The sequence below is a fragment of the Carassius gibelio genome, chromosome B19 (genome assembly GCF_023724105.1).
Source record: "Carassius gibelio isolate Cgi1373 ecotype wild population from Czech Republic chromosome B19, carGib1.2-hapl.c, whole genome shotgun sequence".
NCBI classification, from domain to species: Eukaryota; Metazoa; Chordata; class Actinopteri; order Cypriniformes; family Cyprinidae; genus Carassius; species Carassius gibelio.
In genome coordinates, this window is record NC_068414.1 from 5,642,133 (window position 1) to 5,657,032 (window position 14,900).

At 44.1% G+C, this 14,900-nt stretch overlaps 1 long non-coding RNA gene and 1 other non-coding gene across 2 annotated transcripts; one reads left to right on the plus strand and one right to left on the minus strand.

Moving 5' to 3' along the window:
• Nucleotides 1-3,687: 3,687 nt before the first annotated feature.
• Nucleotides 3,688-3,758, plus strand: trnag-gcc (transfer RNA glycine (anticodon GCC)). The gene has a single exon. It is a non-coding gene; the product is annotated as a tRNA-Gly (tRNA).
• Nucleotides 3,759-10,944: 7,186 nt separating this feature from the next.
• LOC127979068 (uncharacterized) lies at nt 10,945-13,546 on the minus strand. Its single transcript, XR_008158715.1, has 3 exons — nt 13,273-13,546; nt 12,516-12,593; nt 10,945-11,426 (listed from the first exon to the last, which is right to left on the minus strand). It is a non-coding gene; the product is annotated as an uncharacterized LOC127979068 (long non-coding RNA).
• Nucleotides 13,547-14,900: the final 1,354 nt, after the last annotated feature.

A 14,900-nucleotide genomic window follows, 5' to 3' on the forward strand; every position in this document is an offset into this window, starting at 1 on the left:
TGAAGGCAATAAAAAGGCTGCAGGCAAGAAAGGTCATGCTTAAAGAAACCAATGAGAGTAAACTGACCTGTTTGTTGTCTCTAAAAAACACCAGAAGAAAAATGTCCAGGGTCAATGCTGACCTGCATGAAAGTGGAATAAACTGCAAGGTAAGTAATGTAAGATCCCCAAGACAGCGGTACAAGGTCACAGTTGGACAGTGGCTTGTTGGAAGAGCAGGGTAATGACTCCCAGCAAGAACTGACAAATCTGGTGCAGTCCAGGAGGCTGAGGTGCCCTGTGGTTCTTAAGGGAGCTGGTGGCCACAGAAGTTAACGCCTCTCACTTTTGATATTGACCTCCCCCACTCCCCTTTGCTCAGAGACACTTTTGCTCATATCAGTTCATCAAATACCCATGGAACTTGATCAGTTTGTCTGTCAGTTGTTCAGCTTTAGCATTGGTCGATATTACCCAGTTGAAGAGATGCATTTTCCACATAAATTCGTAGAATTCATGCAGAAATAGAGCATTGGTGGTTCAGTGGTAGAATTCTCGCCTGCCACGCGGGAGACCAGGGTCCGATTCCCGGCCAATGCAGCAGAGGTCGTGTTTTTAAGGCCATGTTAGTCGTTCTTCATAAGCGGCATCTGTCCCCAGAGCCACGAGTACAGCGCAGCTTCACTCACTGGTGGCTGAATGTCATAGTTGTTGTTTCCCGCGCAGGAGACCCAGGTTCGATTCCCAGCAGAAGCAAAGCAGTGTATCTTGCTACTTTAGAAGTGGGCAACTTATCAGTGTTTTACAGGGAACTAGTGGAAGCACTCTAGACAATGCTTTTCCATGCTTGTTCAACGAAGTACAAGCAATTATGGCTCATGCACCTGTGAAAAACTCCTGAAGGCAATAAAAAGGCTGCAGGCAAGAAAGGTCATGCTTAAAGAAACCAATGAGAGTAAACTGACCTGTTTGTTGTCTCTAAAAAACACCAGAAGAAAAATGTCCAGGGTCAATGCTGACCTGCATGAAAGTGGAATAAACTGCAAGGTAAGTAATGTAAGATCCCCAAGACAGCGGTACAAGGTCACAGTTGGACAGTGGCTTGTTGGAAGAGCAGGGTAATGACTCCCAGCAAGAACTGACAAATCTGGTGCAGTCCAGGAGGCTGAGGTGCCCTGTGGTTCTTAAGGGAGCTGGTGGCCACAGAAGTTAACGCCTCTCACTTTTGATATTGACCTCCCCCACTCCCCATTGCTCAGAGACACTTTTGCTCATATCAGTTCATCAAATACCCATGGAACTTGATCAGTTTGTCTGTCAGTTGTTCAGCTTTAGCATTGGTCGATATTACCCAGTTGAAGAGATGCATTTTCCACATAAATTCGTAGAATTCTTGCAGAAATAGAGCATTGGTGGTTCAGTGGTAGAATTCTCGCCTGCCACGCGGGAGACCCGGGTCCGATTCCCGGCCAATGCAGCAGAGGTCGTGTTTTTAAGGCCATGTTAGTCGTTCTTCATAAGCGGCAGCTGTCCCCAGAGCCATGAGCACAGCGCAGCTTCACTCACTGGTGGCTGAATGTCAGAGATGTTGTTTCCGCGCAGGAGACCCAGGTTCGATTCCCAGCAGAAGCAAAGCAGTGTATCTTGCTACTTTAGAAGTGGGCAACTTATCAGTGTTTTACAGGGAACTAGTGGAAGCACTCTAGACAATGCTTTTCCATGCTTGTTCAATGAAGTACAAGCAATTATGGCTCATGCACCTGTGAAAAACTCCTGAAGGCAATAAAAAGGCTGCAGGCAAGAAAGGTCAGGCTTAAAGAAACCAATGAGAGTAAACTGACTTGTTTGTTGTCTCTAAAAAACACCAGAAGAAAAATGTCCAGGGGGTCAATGCTGATCTGCATGAAAGTGGAATAAACTGCAAGGTAAGTAATGTAAGATCCCCAAGACAGCGCTACAAGGTCACAGTTGGACAGTGGCTTGTTGGAAGAGCAGGGTAATGACTCCCAGCAAGAACTGACAAATCTGGTGCAGTCCAGGAGGCTGAGGTGCCCTGTGGTTCTTAAGGGAGCTGGTGGCCACAGAAGTTGGTGGCCACAGCTTCTCTCACTGGTGGCTGAATGTCAGAGTTGTTGTTTCCCGCGCAGGAGACCCAGGTTCGATTCCCAGCAGAAGCAAAGCAGTGTATCTTGCTACTTTAGAAGTGGGCAACTTATCAGTGTTTTACAGGGAACTAGTGGAAGCACTCTAGACAATGCTTTTCCATGCTTGTTCAACGAAGTACAAGCAATTATGGCTCATGCACCTGTGAAAAACTCCTGAAGGCAATAAAAAGGCTGCAGGCAAGAAAGGTCATGCTTAAAGAAACCAATGAGAGTAAACTGACCTGTTTGTTGTCTCTAAAAAACACCAGAAGAAAAATGTCCAGGGGGTCAATGCTGACCTGCATGAAAGTGGAATAAACTGCAAGGTAAGTAATGTAAGATCCCCAAGACAGCGCTACAAGGTCACAGTTGGACAGTGGCTTGTTGGAAGAGCAGGGTAATGACTCCCAGCAAGAACTGACAAATCTGGTGCAGTCCAGGAGGCTGAGGTGCCCTGTGGTTCTTAAGGGAGCTGGTGGCCACAGAAGTTAACGCCTCTCACTTTTGATATTGACCTCCCCCACTCCCCTTTGCTCAGAGACACTTTTGCTCATATCAGTTCATCAAATACCCATGGAACTTGATCAGTTTGTCTGTCAGTTGTTCAGCTTTAGCATTGGTCGATATTACCCAGTTGAAGAGATGCATTTTCCACATAAATTCGTAGAATTCTTGCAGAAATAGAGCATTGGTGGTTCAGTGGTAGAATTCTCGCCTGCCACGCGGGAGACCCGGGTCCGATTCCCGGCCAATGCAGCAGAGGTCGTGTTTTTAAGGCCATGTTAGTCGTTCTTCATAAGCGGCAGCTGTCCCCAGAGCCATGAGCACAGCGCAGCTTCACTCACTGGTGGCTGAATGTCAGAGATGTTGTTTCCCGCGCAGGAGACCCAGGTTCGATTTCCAGCAGAAGCAAAGCAGTGTATCTTGCTACTTTAGAAGTGGGCAACTTATCAGTGTTTTACAGGGAACTAGTGGAAGCACTCTAGACAATGCTTTTCCATGCTTGTTCAACGAAGTACAAGCAATTATGGCTCATGCACCTGTGAAAAACTCCTGAAGGCAATAAAAAGGCTGCAGTCAAGAAAGGTCAGGCTTAAAGAAACCAATGAGAGTAAACTGACCTGTTTGTTGTCTCTAAAAAACACCAGAAGAAAAATGTCCAGGGGGTCAATGCTGATCTGCATGAAAGTGGAATAAACTGCAAGGTAAGTAATGTAAGATCCCCAAGACAGCGCTACAAGGTCACAGTTGGACAGTGGCTTGTTGGAAGAGCAGGGTAATGACTCCCAGCAAGAACTGACAAATCTGGTGCAGTCCAGGAGGCTGAGGTGCCCTGTGGTTCTTAAGGGAGCTGGTGGCCACAGAAGTTAACGCCTCTCACTTTTGATATTGACCTCCCCCACTCCCCTTTGCTCAGAGACACTTTTGCTCATATCAGTTCATCAAATACCCATGGAACTTGATCAGTTTGTCTGTCAGTTGTTCAGCTTTAGCATTGGTCGATATTACCCAGTTGAAGAGATGCATTTTCCACATAAATTCGTAGAATTCATGCAGAAATAGAGCATTGGTGGTTCAGTGGTAGAATTCTCGCCTGCCACGCGAGAGACCCGGGTCCGATTCCCGGCCAATGCAGCAGAGGTCGTGTTTTTAAGGCCATGTTAGTCGTTCTTCATAAGCGGCATCTGTCCCCAGAGCCACGAGTACAGCGCAGCTTCACTCACTGGTGGCTGAATGTCATAGTTGTTGTTTCCCGCGCAGGAGACCCAGGTTCGATTCCCAGCAGAAGCAAAGCAGTGTATCTTGCTACTTTAGAAGTGGGCAACTTATCAGTGTTTTACAGGGAACTAGTGGAAGCACTCTAGACAATGCTTTTCCATGCTTGTTCAACGAAGTACAAGCAATTATGGCTCATGCACCTGTGAAAAACTCCTGAAGGCAATAAAAAGGCTGCAGGCAAGAAAGGTCATGCTTAAAGAAACCAATGAGAGTAAACTGACCTGTTTGTTGTCTCTAAAAAACACCAGAAGAAAAATGTCCAGGGTCAATGCTGACCTGCATGAAAGTGGAATAAACTGCAAGGTAAGTAATGTAAGATCCCCAAGACAGCGGTACAAGGTCACAGTTGGACAGTGGCTTGTTGGAAGAGCAGGGTAATGACTCCCAGCAAGAACTGACAAATCTGGTGCAGTCCAGGAGGCTGAGGTGCCCTGTGGTTCTTAAGGGAGCTGGTGGCCACAGAAGTTAACGCCTCTCACTTTTGATATTGACCTCCCCCACTCCCCTTTGCTCAGAGACACTTTTGCTCATATCAGTTCATCAAATACCCATGGAACTTGATCAGTTTGTCTGTCAGTTGTTCAGCTCTAGCATTGGTTGATATTACCCAGTTGAAGAGATGCATTTTCCACATAAATTTGTAGAATTCATGCAGAAATAGAGCATTGGTGGTTCAGTGGTAGAATTCTCGCCTGCCACGCGGGAGACCCGGGTCCGATTCCCGGCCAATGAAGCAGAGGTCGTGTTTTTAAGGCCATGTTAGTCGTTCTTCATAAGCGGCATCTGTCCCCAGAGCCACGAGTACAGCGCAGCTTCACTCACTGGTGGCTGAATGTCATAGTTTTTGTTTCCCGCGCAGGAGACCCAGGTTCGATTCCCAGCAGAAGCAAAGCAGTGTATCTTGCTACTTTAGAAGTGGGCAACTTATCAGTGTTTTACAGGGAACTAGTGGAAGCACTCTAGACAATGCTTTTCCATGCTTGTTCAACGAAGTACAAGCAATTATGGCTCATGCACCTGTGAAAAACTCCTGAAGGCAATAAAAAGGCTGCAGGCAAGAAAGGTCATGCTTAAAGAAACCAATGAGAGTAAACTGACCTGTTTGTTGTCTCTAAAAAACACCAGAAGAAAAATGTCCAGGGTCAATGCTGACCTGCATGAAAGTGGAATAAACTGCAAGGTAAGTAATGTAAGATCCCCAAGACAGCGGTACAAGGTCACAGTTGGACAGTGGCTTGTTGGAAGAGCAGGGTAATGACTCCCAGCAAGAACTGACAAATCTGGTGCAGTCCAGGAGGCTGAGGTGCCCTGTGGTTCTTAAGGGAGCTGGTGGCCACAGAAGTTAACGCCTCTCACTTTTGATATTGACCTCCCCCACTCCCCTTTGCTCAGAGACACTTTTGCTCATATCAGTTCATCAAATACCCATGGAACTTGATCAGTTTGTCTGTCAGTTGTTCAGCTTTAGCATTGGTCGATATTACCCAGTTGAAGAGATGCATTTTCCACATAAATTCGTAGAATTCATGCAGAAATAGAGCATTGGTGGTTCAGTGGTAGAATCCTTGCCTGCCACGCGGGAGACCCGGGTCCGATTCCCGGCCAATGCAGCAGAGGTCGTGTTTTTAAGGCCATGTTAGTCGTTCCTCATAAGCGGCAGCTGTCCCCAGAGCCACGAGCACAGCGCAGCTTCTCTCACTGGTGGCTGAATGTCAGAGTTGTTGTTTCCCGCGCAGGAGACCCAGGTTCGATCCCAGCAGAAGCAAAGCAGTGTATCTTGCTACTTTAGAAGTGGGCAACTTATCAGTGTTTTACAGGGAACTAGTGGAAGCACTCTAGACAATGCTTTTCCATGCTTGTTCAACGAAGTACAAGCAATTATGGCTCATGCACCTGTGAAAAACTCCTGAAGGCAATAAAAAGGCTGCAGGCAAGAAAGGTCATGCTTAAAGAAACCAATGAGAGTAAACTGACCTGTTTGTTGTCTCTAAAAAACACCAGAAGAAAAATGTCCAGGGGGTCAATGCTGATCTGCATGAAAGTGGAATAAACTGCAAGGTAAGTAATGTAAGATCCCCAAGACAGCGCTACAAGGTCACAGTTGGACAGTGGCTTGTTGGAAGAGCAGGGTAATGACTCCCAGCAAGAACTGACAAATCTGGTGCAGTCCAGGAGGCTGAGGTGCCCTGTGGTTCTTAAGGGAGCTGGTGGCCACAGAAGTTGGTGGCCACAGCTTCTCTCACTGGTGGCTGAATGTCAGAGTTGTTGTTTCCCGCGCAGGAGACCCAGGTTCGATTCCCAGCAGAAGCAAAGCAGTGTATCTTGCTACTTTAGAAGTGGGCAACTTATCAGTGTTTTACAGGGAACTAGTGGAAGCACTCTAGACAATGCTTTTCCATGCTTGTTCAACGAAGTACAAGCAATTATGGCTCATGCACCTGTGAAAAACTCCTGAAGGCAATAAAAAGGCTGCAGGCAAGAAAGGTCAGGCTTAAAGAAACCAATGAGAGTAAACTGACCTGTTTGTTGTCTCTAAAAAACACCAGAAGAAAAATGTCCAGGGGGTCAATGCTGACCTGCATGAAAGTGGAATAAACTGCAAGGTAAGTAATGTAAGATCCCCAAGACAGCGCTACAAGGTCACAGTTGGACAGTGGCTTGTTGGAAGAGCAGGGTAATGACTCCCAGCAAGAACTGACAAATCTGGTGCAGTCCAGGAGGCTGAGGTGCCCTGTGGTTCTTAAGGGAGCTGGTGGCCACAGAAGTTAACGCCTCTCACTTTTGATATTGACCTCCCCCACTCCCCTTTGCTCAGAGACACTTTTGCTCATATCAGTTCATCAAATACCCATGGAACTTGATCAGTTTGTCTGTCAGTTGTTCAGCTTTAGCATTGGTCGATATTACCCAGTTGAAGAGATGCATTTTCCACATAAATTCGTAGAATTCTTGCAGAAATAGAGCATTGGTGGTTCAGTGGTAGAATTCTCGCCTGCCACGCGGGAGACCCGGGTCCGATTCCCGGCCAATGCAGCAGAGGTCGTGTTTTTAAGGCCATGTTAGTCGTTCTTCATAAGCGGCAGCTGTCCCCAGAGCCATGAGCACAGCGCAGCTTCACTCACTGGTGGCTGAATGTCAGAGATGTTGTTTCCCGCGCAGGAGACCCAGGTTCGATTTCCAGCAGAAGCAAAGCAGTGTATCTTGCTACTTTAGAAGTGGGCAACTTATCAGTGTTTTACAGGGAACTAGTGGAAGCACTCTAGACAATGCTTTTCCATGCTTGTTCAACGAAGTACAAGCAATTATGGCTCATGCACCTGTGAAAAACTCCTGAAGGCAATAAAAAGGCTGCAGTCAAGAAAGGTCAGGCTTAAAGAAACCAATGAGAGTAAACTGACCTGTTTGTTGTCTCTAAAAAACACCAGAAGAAAAATGTCCAGGGGGTCAATGCTGATCTGCATGAAAGTGGAATAAACTGCAAGGTAAGTAATGTAAGATCCCCAAGACAGCGCTACAAGGTCACAGTTGGACAGTGGCTTGTTGGAAGAGCAGGGTAATGACTCCCAGCAAGAACTGACAAATCTGGTGCAGTCCAGGAGGCTGAGGTGCCCTGTGGTTCTTAAGGGAGCTGGTGGCCACAGAAGTTAACGCCTCTCACTTTTGATATTGACCTCCCCCACTCCCCTTTGCTCAGAGACACTTTTGCTCATATCAGTTCATCAAATACCCATGGAACTTGATCAGTTTGTCTGTCAGTTGTTCAGCTTTAGCATTGGTCGATATTACCCAGTTGAAGAGATGCATTTTCCACATAAATTCGTAGAATTCATGCAGAAATAGAGCATTGGTGGTTCAGTGGTAGAATTCTCGCCTGCCACGCGAGAGACCCGGGTCCGATTCCAGGCCAATGCAGCAGAGGTCGTGTTTTTAAGGCCATGTTAGTCGTTCTTCATAAGCGGCATCTGTCCCCAGAGCCACGAGTACAGCGCAGCTTCACTCACTGGTGGCTGAATGTCATAGTTGTTGTTTCCCGCGCAGGAGACCCAGGTTCGATTCCCAGCAGAAGCAAAGCAGTGTATCTTGCTACTTTAGAAATGGGCAACTTATCAGTGTTTTACAGGGAACTAGTGGAAGCACTCTAGACAATGCTTTTCCATGCTTGTTCAACGAAGTACAAGCAATTATGGCTCATGCACCTGTGAAAAACTCCTGAAGGCAATAAAAAGGCTGCAGGCAAGAAAGGTCATGCTTAAAGAAACCAATGAGAGTAAACTGACCTGTTTGTTGTCTCTAAAAAACACCAGAAGAAAAATGTCCAGGGTCAATGCTGACCTGCATGAAAGTGGAATAAACTGCAAGGTAAGTAATGTAAGATCCCCAAGACAGCGGTACAAGGTCACAGTTGGACAGTGGCTTGTTGGAAGAGCAGGGTAATGACTCCCAGCAAGAACTGACAAATCTGGTGCAGTCCAGGAGGCTGAGGTGCCCTGTGGTTCTTAAGGGAGCTGGTGGCCACAGAAGTTAACGCCTCTCACTTTTGATATTGACCTCCCCCACTCCCCTTTGCTCAGAGACACTTTTGCTCATATCAGTTCATCAAATACCCATGGAACTTGATCAGTTTGTCTGTCAGTTGTTCAGCTTTAGCATTGGTCGATATTACCCAGTTGAAGAGATGCATTTTCCACATAAATTCGTAGAATTCATGCAGAAATAGAGCATTTGTGGTTCAGTGGTAGAATTCTCGCCTGCCACGCGGGAGACCCGGGTCCGATTCCCGGCCAATGCAGCAGAGGTCGTGTTTTTAAGGCCATGTTAGTCGTTCTTCATAAGCGGCATCTGTCCCCAGAGCCACGAGTACAGCGCAGCTTCACTCACTGGTGGCTGAATGTCATAGTTGTTGTTTCCCGCGCAGGAGACCCAGGTTCGATTCCCAGCAGAAGCAAAGCAGTGTATCTTGCTACTTTAGAAGTGGGCAACTTATCAGTGTTTTACAGGGAACTAGTGGAAGCACTCTAGACAATGCTTTTCCATGCTTGTTCAACGAAGTACAAGCAATTATGGCTCATGCACCTGTGAAAAACTCCTGAAGGCAATAAAAAGGCTGCAGGCAAGAAAGGTCATGCTTAAAGAAACCAATGAGAGTAAACTGACCTGTTTGTTGTCTCTAAAAAACACCAGAAGAAAAATGTCCAGGGTCAATGCTGACCTGCATGAAAGTGGAATAAACTGCAAGGTAAGTAATGTAAGATCCCCAAGACAGCGCTACAAGGTCACAGTTGGACAGTGGCTTGTTGGAAGAGCAGGGTAATGACTCCCAGCAAGAACTGACAAATCTGGTGCAGTCCAGGAGGCTGAGGTGCCCTGTGGTTCTTAAGGGAGCTGGTGGCCACAGAAGTTGGTGGCCACAGCTTCTCTCACTGGTGGCTGAATGTCAGAGTTGTTGTTTCCCGCGCAGGAGACCCAGGTTCGATTCCCAGCAGAAGCAAAGCAGTGTATCTTGCTACTTTAGAAGTGGGCAACTTATCAGTGTTTTACAGGGAACTAGTGGAAGCACTCTAGACAATGCTTTTCCATGCTTGTTCAACGAAGTACAAGCAATTATGGCTCATGCACCTGTGAAAAACTCCTGAAGGCAATAAAAAGGCTGCAGGCAAGAAAGGTCAGGCTTAAAGAAACCAATGAGAGTAAACTGACCTGTTTGTTGTCTCTAAAAAACACCAGAAGAAAAATGTCCAGGGGGTCAATGCTGACCTGCATGAAAGTGGAATAAACTGCAAGGTAAGTAATGTAAGATCCCCAAGACAGCGCTACAAGGTCACAGTTGGACAGTGGCTTGTTGGAAGAGCAGGGTAATGACTCCCAGCAAGAACTGACAAATCTGGTGCAGTCCAGGAGGCTGAGGTGCCCTGTGGTTCTTAAGGGAGCTGGTGGCCACAGAAGTTAACGCCTCTCACTTTTGATATTGACCTCCCCCACTCCCCTTTGCTCAGAGACACTTTTGCTCATATCAGTTCATCAAATACCCATGGAACTTGATCAGTTTGTCTGTCAGTTGTTCAGCTTTAGCATTGGTCGATATTACCCAGTTGAAGAGATGCATTTTCCACATAAATTCGTAGAATTCTTGCAGAAATAGAGCATTGGTGGTTCAGTGGTAGAATTCTCGCCTGCCACGCGGGGGCCAGCCGCGAATAGTTGTCATGCGCTGACAGCCAATCAGACTGCAGCAGCCGGCCAAAGAGCGGAAATTACATCACAGCCAATCAGATTTTTTCATGCATTCATTTGGACCGGGGTTCGAATCCCACTCACACAGGTCTAAACTATTATTAAACTCCGCTTTATGCTTTTTAATAAATAAAAAAAATCTAACATTTAACAACATCTTACAGCTACAAAGTTTTTGAAATTCATGTCTTTCCTTTTTGGATTACAAAGCAAAGGATTATATAAAATAAACACAGTAAAATAATGCTAGTATACATTACATGATTATATAAAAACACAAATGGTTATATTAAATTACTTTTCAAATGTAAATTGAAGAAAATTTAATTTAACTGAGTAATATTCAAGTACTGAGTGAAAATTGATTGATGGAATAATGTAAGTCACACTTAAGATAACTGATCAAGTAAGAGTTTTCAAAACCATAGACACTGTAAAATATTAGTCATACGAAGTGGAAACAGCACTCGTGAAGCAATTTGTATTTTTCAGTTGTGTTTATTAAATGCTTTTAGCACCTTTTAAGATCAAGCCAAAATAATTAAATAGAAAAAAGAATTCTGACAATATAAATAGATATTACAATCTCACACTGAAAAATTAAAATATACAGTATATACATGAGTTAAATATTGCTAAATAAGCTGCAAATTAATATCTCGTATTTTTCTTTAGACTCTTTCCAGGTCACCTCTTTCTCAATGCCATGATGTTGGTAAATAAAGAAGACTTTAGCTTTACTTTTTTTCAAAAACTTTTTTGAACTTATTTCAGGATAGCCTGTGTGTGTGTGTGTGTGTGTGTGTGTGTGTGTGTGTGTGTGTGTGTGTGTGTGTGTGTGTGTGTGTGTGTGTGTGTGTGTGTGTGTGTGTGTGTGTGTGTGTGTGAGGACTGTTTGGATCCTGGCTAAGTTCCATTTCACAAAATCTGCACAAGTGAACAACGTGTTCATCTCCAGGCCTTTCGTGTTTTTGCAGTCCTGTTTCTTTGTGTCCTTCAGTTCAGTCTAAAGTGCTCCATTTCCATAAAGTCTTGGAATGACATCCTGGTGTTTACTTCTCTGCAGTCGTGTTTAATGAAGAACTGGTGTTCAGCAGTGTGGTCAGGTGCTTGACATAATGTGACGTGTAGTTTTGTGGTCATATGGAGCGTGCTGTTAGGATGTCTTCCTGTGGTGATTATTAAGCACGTTGTCGATAGGCTCAGCGTTCGTTGTCCATTACAAACACCCTGTCAGCAGTCTTCACAGGTCAGGTACGGCCAGCACATGCAGAGGTGACATACATGTAGCTCCTATACAGAGGGGAAACATGTGATCAATTTCTGCATCATGAACATTCAGAGTGAGGCTCCACATGAGACCCATGAGATGAGGACAGCAAGGACACAGACAGAGAACCAGTGGGGTCTACAACAAGCTGAATATTGAGTTTAATGTGTAAGGAAACAGAGTTACTTCAGGTTTATGAAGGTGAAGTTAAGACCTTTTTAAAACCAAGCAAATCAAATTTAAAGGGAACAAATGAGGAAAAACACAAATATGTTCTGTAAATGGAAATGTCTGGATAGTAGTATTAACTTCAGAGTTTGAAAACACAACTTCCAACATATATTCATAATTTAATTTGACAGAAACGCACTGAAAGCCTCTGCTCCCAGACACTACAACATTTCATATGTTACTGTACGTTCAGATCATGCTGCAAAACAGGCTGTTCTTCCTCAGTGTTTTTGCCTTGTTTTCCAGTGAACATGCATAAATATTATTAAATAAAGATACATTTACTGGAGATACAAAATTACATGAAATACAAAGACTTGTTTGAAAGAATTGTGTGATTATAACAAGAAGTAATATCTGCCATTTGGGGAAAAAGGTCACCTAAATTCAAAGAAAAGTTATAGTAAATCATTGACAAATATTTTTTTATTGTTTTAAGTGTAAACTAAGGAGCCCCACACATGACATGCAAGAAAAAAATAAATAAATTGTGTGCATGCTTTACTAATTTGCTGGCAATAGTAAATCGAGGGAACGCTATAGTAATCGTGTGCACGTTTTAGTACATTGAGGGAATGAATTAGTAAATCATACACACGTTTTAGCCTTATATTTTTTCCTGCATGTCATGTGTGAGGCTCCTTAGTAAACTCATTTAATTAGTTACATTTTTCAAGACTTCATTTTACATTTGCATCATAAATTACATATTGATTGAAAGATATCTGCACTGGAAAACAAGACAAAACTCAGAGGAAGTGATTCATTCCTTTCAAACTTTCTTAAGGCATTAATTTGTGTAAGGGTAAATTAAGACATTTTAAGACTTTAAAACCTGCAGGAACTCTTGTGTGTTTGTTGTTAATGTGTTAAATATTCACCTGTCTCTGACTGAAGATCTGCTCGGGTCCCAGGAAAAGATGACAGCAAAGACACAATCAGTGAAGAAGCAGTGCTCTCTGAAAGAACAACAACAATATAGCAATATTAAAAAAAGGAATAATTATAACTATATTACAGACACGAACAAACATACTCACACACATAAATAATACTTAAATTGATACACATAATATTATATATATATATATATATATGTGTGTGTCTCTCTGTGTGTGTGTAAGCATTGGGACTGTATGATATTCACAAATAAAAGTTTTTAAATCCTGTAAGACTGTATGCAGTTTCATTGTAAAACTATAGTAATCTTGCTGTTCTTGGCAGACTGATATTCATTTAAAGTCTCATGACTGTCCTGTAAATATAATGCCAATGCAATAACAACAATAGTACATTTATTGTTTTGATTCTACTAAAATAACATGGCTAAATCATGGTTACTATAGTAAAACCATAGTCAGAAAACATTTTTGAACAGTGGAATACATGTAATCTCATCACAAAAGTGAAAATAATGTTTACTTCATTCATAATTCAACTTGTAATCAACAGATGACATGTTAACGATGACAAACAATAGACAGAAACGTAAATCATGGCTATGTTCATTCATAATTTGCAAACAAATCTATCTAGGCTGAACTATAGTAAACCGTTTAGAAACGAGCAAAGTTTACCAACGTGATTTCATCATTAACGGTAACGAAACGTCAGCTGATATCATGTAAAGTATCTTACCTTTGATAGACGCTTGAGAATGCGTTGAATTTAACAACGGAGGCGATCGCTGTTGTGTGTTTTCTTCTTCTCCTTCTTCTGCGAATTCAAACTTCCCGCGGTGCCCAAAACCGGAAGAGCGCCACGAGAGCGCTAGCGGCCGACAGTATATTACATCCGTAGTGGTTTAGCACTACCATTGAGAATGAATGGGAAACGGTTTAGGGCCGTTTAGCTAAACAATTCAAGGCCGCGGCGCGGGAGACCCGGGTCCGATTCCCGGCCAATGCAGCAGAGGTCGTGTTTTTAAGGCCATGTTAGTCGTTCCTCATAAGCGGCAGCTGTCCCCAGAGCCACGAGCACAGCGCAGCTTCTCTCACTGGTGGCTGAATGTCAGAGTTGTTGTTTCCCGCGCAGGAGACCCAGGTTCGATTCCCAGCAGAAGCAAAGCAGTGTATCTTGCTACTTTAGAAGTGGGCAACTTATCAGTGTTTTACAGGGAACTAGTGGAAGCACTCTAGACAATGCTTTTCCATGCTTGTTCAACGAAGTACAAGCAATTATGGCTCATGCACCTGTGAAAAACTCCTGAAGGCAATAAAAAGGCTGCAGGCAAGAAAGGTCATGCTTAAAGAAACCAATGAGAGTAAACTGACCTGTTTGTTGTCTCTAAAAAACACCAGAAGAAAAATGTCCAGGGTCAATGCTGACCTGCATGAAAGTGGAATAAACTGCAAGGTAAGTAATGTAAGATCCCCAAGACAGCGCTACAAGGTCACAGTTGGACAGTGGCTTGTTGGAAGAGCAGGGTAATGACTCCCAGCAAGAACTGACAAATCTGGTGCAGTCCAGGAGGCTGAGGTGCCCTGTGGTTCTTAAGGGAGCTGGTGGCCACAGAAGTTAACGCCTCTCACTTTTGATATTGACCTCCCCCACTCCCCTTTGCTCAGAGACACTTTTGCTCATATCAGTTCATCAAATACCCATGGAACTTGATCAGTTTGTCTGTCAGTTGTTCAGCTTTAGCATTGGTCGATATTACCCAGTTGAAGAGATGCATTTTCCACATAAATTCGTAGAATTCTTGCAGAAATAGAGCATTGGTGGTTCAGTGGTAGAATTCTCGCCTGCCACGCGGGAGACCCGGGTCCGATTCCCGGCCAATGCAGCAGAGGTCGTGTTTTTAAGGCCATGTTAGTCGTTCTTCATAAGCGGCAGCTGTCCCCAGAGCCATGAGCACAGCGCAGCTTCACTCACTGGTGGCTGAATGTCAGAGATGTTGTTTCCCGCGCAGGAGACCCAGGTTCGATTTCCAGCAGAAGCAAAGCAGTGTATCTTGCTACTTTAGAAGTGGGCAACTTATCAGTGTTTTACAGGGAACTAGTGGAAGCACTCTAGACAATGCTTTTCCATGCTTGTTCAACGAAGTACAAGCAATTATGGCTCATGCACCTGTGAAAAACTCCTGAAGGCAATAAAAAGGCTGCAGGCAAGAAAGGTCAGGCTTAAAGAAACCAATGAGAGTAAACTGACCTGTTTGTTGTCTCTAAAAAACACCAGAAGAAAAATGTCCAGGGGGTCAATGCTGACCTGCATGAAAGTGGAATAAACTGCAAGGTAAGTAATGTAAGATCCCCAAGACAGCGCTA